The following is a 7102-nucleotide window of genomic DNA, read 5'->3' on the forward strand; positions in this document are numbered from 1 at the left end:
AGATCCACAGGATCTGAACGACAGAATGAACAACAAACACTGATCTACAATAGATCTTGAAGATCTATGAATGATCTTCAACAGCAGCAACCCAGAACTTGAAGAAACCTTCAAGTTCTACAACTTTGAGTGCACGAACAAGAGAGAGAGACAGAAGGATCTGGAAGTGATCAATAATGAAACCCTAGCTGCAACAACTCATTATATATGATGTAACTTGACAAAGTTACACTTAAGCCCAACTTCTTTCCCAATGTTTATCCGGAACCCCTGAAACTTACACACAAGTCCTTAGTAAAAACAGGAATAACAATAATGGCCCATAAGTGGTTGCAACAAGTTTCCCAAAATATCTTCCACAGTAACAAACATAACAACTTACACCAAGACATGGACCAGCCCATAATAAGCCCACATAAGCTCAATATGAGCCCAATAAATACACACGACTGGATGAATTAGGAATCAAATTATAAGCCCAATAATAGCCATATAATTTTACATCCCCCCATAATTCATACAGTAAAAACATCCAGCATACCCAACTGCTCACACAACACATCATGTTGCGACCCATTCAGACCTTTGGTAAATAAGTCAGCCAATTGCTGTTCAGAAGTTACCTTTTCTGGAACAACAATACCAGCTGAGATTTTCTCTCTTAGAAAATGCAAATCAAGCTCAAAATGTTTAGTCCGTTCATGAAAGACCGGATTAAACGCAATCGAGATTGCAGACTTGCTATCACAAAACAACTTCACAGGTAAAGTACATTCAACACACAATTCTTTTAATAAGTTCAAAATCCACATAACTTCACAACAAGCAGTACACATAGCACGATACTCCGCTTCAGCGGTAGATCTTGCAACTACACTTTGTTTTTTTGACTTCCAAGATACAACAGCATTACCTAAGAATATACTATATCCGGTAACAGACTTTCTGGACATTAGACACTTAGCCCAGTCTGAATCAACAAAACCTCTTAGCACAAAGTCATTATCTTTTCTAAACAAAATCCCTTTTCCAGGGGACTGTTTCAAGTATTTGAGCAAACGTAATGCAATCTGTAAGTGACACTCTTGTGGAGCATGCATAAATTGACTTAGAAACTGAACTGCATAGCTTATATCAGGTCTAGTAATAGACAAATATATAAGTTTGCCTATCAGTTTCTGAAATCCAGTAACATCCTTCACAAGAGACTGATTTTGACTCAATTTATGACTAATAACATGACTTTGTTCTATAGGCGTATTTACTGGTTTAACACCCAAATAACCAAACTCACTAAGCAATTCTAAACAATACTTGCGTTGATTCAAACACATACCACTATCAACATAAAGCACTTCAATACCCAAAAAATACTTCAACACACCTAAGTCTTTTATTTGAAAACTTTCACTCAAAACAGTTTTAACTCTAATAATGTCAACTTCAGAATTCCCCGTAACAATTATGTCATCAACGTAAACAAGTAACACCACAAAAACAGAGCTAACAGACATAATGTACATAGAGTGGTCACACAAACTCTGAACAAACCCCATTTTAAGTAGAACTTCATTTAATTTCTCATTCCACTGTCTCGGGGCTTGTTTAAGCCCGTATAAGGATTTAACTAATTTGCATACACGAGTCTCATTTTCAGAAAAATAACCAGGTGGAAGTTTCATATAAACATCTTCGGAAATAGAACCATACAAAAATGCATTATTAACATCTAGTTGATAAATTTTCCAGTTATTTTTAATGGCTAAGCTTAATACACATCTAATGGTGACCATCTTTACAACAGGAGAGAATGTTTCACCAAAGTCTAGACCCTCACGTTGACTAAAACCCTTAGCAACTAACCTAGCCTTAAACCTCTCTATTTCACCATTTGATTTATATTTCACTTTATAAATCCATTTGCAGCCTATAGCTTTTCTATCTTTAGGCAAATTAACTAGAACCCAAGTACCATTTTTATATAACGCTTCCATTTCCTTATTCATTGCCTCCACCCACCTTGGATCTTTAACAGCTTCACTAAAACATGTGGGTTCAACTGTTTTATTCAGATTTGACACAAAACTCATATTTTCAACAGACAAATTAGCGTAATTAACACATTTCTCTATGCCATACTTAACCCTCCCTTCAACAACATATTCATTAAACCTTTTTGGCATAGAAACATTTCTAGAAGAACGTCTAACAGACTGAGTGCCCTCAGACTGGTTGGTGTCATCATTTGACCCAGAAGTGTCCTCTGCCCTACCACTGTTACCTAACCTACTACTGCCAACCTGTTCCACCGGTTGACTAGTCTCAACCCCGGAAACAGGGGCTGATGTAGAGGGCTGCAGTGGTTGCTGATCATCACTAACTGGATCATGTGCACCACTTGTACCCTCTTCATCATTGGGCGTGTTAGGAACTTCAGATGTTATTATATCAAAAAAATTTAAATGATTTAGATTTAATTCAAAGCCTCTTTCTTGATTATCTATTCCTTTAAGTTTAAAAGGGTACACATTTTCATAGAATTTTACATCTCTTGAAAAATAAATTTTTTTACTGTCTAAACTCCAAACTTTATACCCTTTTTTTATGTTAGAATAACCAAGAAAAACACACTTATCAGCATGAAATGCAAACTTATCAGGTTCATTTAAAACAGTAGTGAAACACAAACATCCAAAGTTCCTTAAATGAGACAAGGAGGGTTTAAAACCAAACATAACCTCAAAAGGACTCTTACTATTCAACACAGAGGAGGGTAACCTGTTAATCAGGTACACAGCAGTTAGAATACAATCTGACCAAAACCTCAATGGAACACCACTTTGGAACATCAAAGCCCTAGCTGTATTTAAAAGGTGCCTATGTTTCCTTTCCACCACACCATTTTGCTGTGGTGTATAGGAACACGTAGTTTGATGTAAAATTCCATTAGTTTTACAAAATATGTTCATATTATTGTTTACAAATTCTGTCCCATTATCACTACGAAACACTTTAATCTTTTTCTTAAACTGTGTTAGAATCAATTCATAAAACCCTTTTAAGTTTTCAAACACTTCAGTTTTACTTGCCATAAAATAACACCAAACAGACCTTGAAAAGTCATCAACAATTGTCAAAAAATACCTAAAACCTTCATAACTAGTGACCTTGTATGGACCCCACAAGTCCAGATGAACAAGATCACCTACACTTTTGGTTTTATGTTCACTTAAAGGAAATGGGACTCTAACTTGTTTAGCCCTGTGACAAATATCACAAGGACTATGACCATTTAAATTTAAGTTAAGACACTGTTTCAACACAGCTAAGACCTGATCAGAGGGGTGTCCCAATCTAGTATGCCAAGTAACAGATTTCACAGCACTATTAAAGCAAGCATAAGTGGAATTACCATTAATTCCTACAACATACAGCCCACTATCTTGCCTACCACTCATCAGGATTTTCTTTGACTTGGAATCCTGAAGCAAACAACTATCCTCATTAAACACAACAGACACACAATTATCCTTAGCTAACTTATGTAAAGACAACAGATTTACACAATAATCTGGAACATAAAAAACATCTTGTAACATAACATTTTTAGTTAGCTCAATATTACCAATCTTTAACACTTTAACCTTTGTACCATTTGGATGACTAACAGTAATATTAAACTCAGAGACATCCACAGCATTTATCAAATATTTATCAGACTTAACCATATGTTGACTCGCCCCTGAGTCAACAATCCAAACATGACTATTGTTAAACACACTAGAACTAGAACAACTCACAAAATTAGACACATTAAAACACTCACCTCCTATATTAGGATTCTGAGACTCTGACTGAGAACTTTCACCAACAAGATTTAACAGCTTGGTAATCTGCTCAGAAGTAAATGGCAATCCAGACACAGAAGAAGCAGCAGATTTACCAACAGAAGAATTAGACTTATTATTATTATTATTAACACTAGTTGAATTAACTCTATTAGAAGAGTTATTATTAGTATTATTGTTATTTCTTCTTCTAAACCCTGATGGATAACCAATAATCTCAAAACATCTGTCTATGGTATGACCTAACATATTGCAGTGAGTACATTTAAGATTGTTTGGTCCTCTAGTTGACCTTTTCTTATTCTCAAAACTTTGGCTAGCCTTAGAGACAAATGACACATTCTGGTTTTTAGATCCATTACTAGAAAGCCTGTGTGACTCTTCTCTAGATACAATAGAGAAGGCCACTTTTACTGATGGAAATGACTCTCTTGTCAAAATATTAGTTCTCACAGGCTGATAAACATCATCAAGCCCCATGAGAAACTGCATTAATTTTATAAGAGCTGAAAAATCATTGTAATCCTTAGCAGCTTGACAAGAACATGAAGGCAGTTGAAGCATTGCATCAAACTGCTTCCACATTGTTGTCAACCTGTTATAATATTCTGCAACTGTACTACCATTTTGTGAAATACAATTTATTTTTTTATACAAATCATAGACAACTGAACCATCAATCTTATCAAAGGATTCTTTTAAATCAGTCCAAACTTCAGAAGCTAGTTTAGAAAAAACTTGACCAAGAAACAATTCTTCTGAAATAGAATTTAATAACCAAGTAAGTACTACAGAATTGCATCTATCCCATTGGGCTGCCAAAACTTCATCATCTTTAGATTTTTCAACCTTACCATCTATAAATCCATACTTGTTTTTAGCTTCTAAAGCCAATTTCATGGCACTAGACCACACAGCATAATTCTCAGTTCCTTTGAGTTTAATACTAACAATAGTTAAACTACTGGAATCACTAGGATGTAAGTACAACGGATCTCCTATATCCAATTTACTAATCAACGTCTGAGAAGTACTAGGAGCAGTTTCAGCAGGCATAATGACAAGCAACAAAAAACACCAAATATACAAACAGACAACAACAAGTTATCAACAAACAAACACAAGAACCAAATCAACTAAAGACAAGGCGAAACTGAGTCAGGGACCAGATTCCAGGTTCATCACTCAAGGTGCCTGGACAAGCCTTTACTCAGGAGCCGAACCCTAACAGTAACAACAGCAACAATAACCAACCAAAAAACAACACAAAAATCAACACAAACAATACAAATATGTGCCGGTCCTCACTACCCCGACTTCAACTATCCAACAACAGAAAAGAAATAGGATAGAACGATCTTACAGAGGGTGCAATACTTGAAAGTATATCAGGTTCGTAGTTTTCAAGAACTACTAAACCTGATGTCCAGAAAACCAAGTGTCACACAGGTTAGTTTGCCCTAAAACCTTCAAGGGTTTTAGAGACCAACGCAGTATGAACACCAGCAGCACAAATCCTTTCACAACCAAAGAAACCCTAAGATAGGGTTTCAGTAAACAGATCTGAACAATATGCCCAAGATCAAGCCGATCCAAACCCTAGAACACCAGGGAAAACCTAAACACAAACAAGCAACAAAAAATCAGAAATGAACAGCGGAAATAACAGATCAGGAGCGATGAAGCTCTGATACCATGTAAAAATGGTATGAACAGTTTTATGCAAAGCAATCAACAACAACAACACCAGAAATAGTGATAAAACGGTGACATAAAACTTTTATTATTTACCAACCCAGAAAAACACCCAACCACCCTTGATCTTACAAAGTGTAAGATCTAATGAACAATACAAGTATAAGTAATCAACTGATGATAAATCAGTTGATTATCTAGAACAATACAACCATAACAACTGAGATCCACAGGATCTGAACGACAGAATGAACAACAAACACTGATCTACAATAGATCTTGAAGATCTATGAATGATCTTCAACAGCAGCAACCCAGAACTTGAAGAAACCTTCAAGTTCTACAACTTTGAGTGCACGAACAAGAGAGAGAGACAGAAGGATCTGGAAGTGATCAATAATGAAACCCTAGCTGCAACAACTCATTATATATGATGTAACTTGACAAAGTTACACTTAAGCCCAACTTCTTTCCCAATGTTTATCCGGAACCCCTGAAACTTACACACAAGTCCTTAGTAAAAACAGGAATAACAATAATGGCCCATAAGTGGTTGCAACAAGTTTCCCAAAATATCTTCCACAGTAACAAACATAACAACTTACACCAAGACATGGACCAGCCCATAATAAGCCCACATAAGCTCAATATGAGCCCAATAAATACACACGACTGGATGAATTAGGAATCAAATTATAAGCCCAATAATAGCCATATAATTTTACATGACCCTTCCAAAACATGCCTTCGCCATTTCCCACCCCTTTCTTTAACGTAGACCACATAATGATCCATTTATTGTTCAATAATCTACTAGACTTAATAATACGGTTCCACGCCCCATTAGAATTGCCACCCCCTATCCATCCACAATCCCTACGTTATCTCCGTTAATAGCTTTAATAATTTTCACTCGTAAAACATTCTTTCTCGAAACAAACCGCCAACTCCACTTTTGGGGAAGAGCATAATTAAAACTCGAAAGACATCTCACTTCTAGTACACCACCAATCCCAATGGTCAAATAATTGCATCAACATTCACAATTGTTCATGGGTAGTCTAGTCTTTGTGGGAAAACATACCCACCTTGCCTACCCTTGTGGGTGGCGGTGGTTTTATGGCACAAGAAGGAACCCGGGAAGGGTACCCGTGAGGGTGCCCCGTCCCCCCTTGTAAACAGACAAATTTATTTTAGTTACACAAATAAAATTTCACTTCTATCAAATTCTTTGAACCAAATACATTTCAAATTTCAATTCCACTTAATTGTGTAGACAATAAGACGAAGTCACCGTAAAAGTGAACCGACTTTCAGTTTAAAATATAAAAGTATAAAAATAAGTAATCTTGTAGGTCAATGGAACAACAATAGAATCTAAGACTGCGTGTATATATTAGGGGCTGTTTGTTTACCTCTTAATGAGACTCTTAATGATTCAGACATCTTATTGGTTCAGCACTTAATGGTTCAGACTGTTTGTTTTACGAGCAGATATCTGAATGGTTCAGACATTTGCCTCTGAATGGTTAAGCATTATACAGAGTCTGAATGAGTAA

General features: G+C 36.0%; 1 long non-coding RNA gene across 1 annotated transcript; it reads right to left on the minus strand.

The window, feature by feature from the left end:
• Positions 1-2594: 2594 nt before the first annotated feature.
• On the minus strand, positions 2595-3865 carry LOC118481246. Its single transcript, XR_004865009.1, has 3 exons — positions 3827-3865; positions 3413-3482; positions 2595-2778 (listed from the first exon to the last, which is right to left on the minus strand). It is a non-coding gene; the product is annotated as an uncharacterized LOC118481246 (long non-coding RNA).
• Between the last annotated feature and the right edge of the window lie 3237 nt (positions 3866-7102).

Source organism: Helianthus annuus, chromosome 8 (genome assembly GCF_002127325.2).
Source record: "Helianthus annuus cultivar XRQ/B chromosome 8, HanXRQr2.0-SUNRISE, whole genome shotgun sequence".
NCBI lineage: Eukaryota > Viridiplantae > Streptophyta > Magnoliopsida > Asterales > Asteraceae > Helianthus > Helianthus annuus.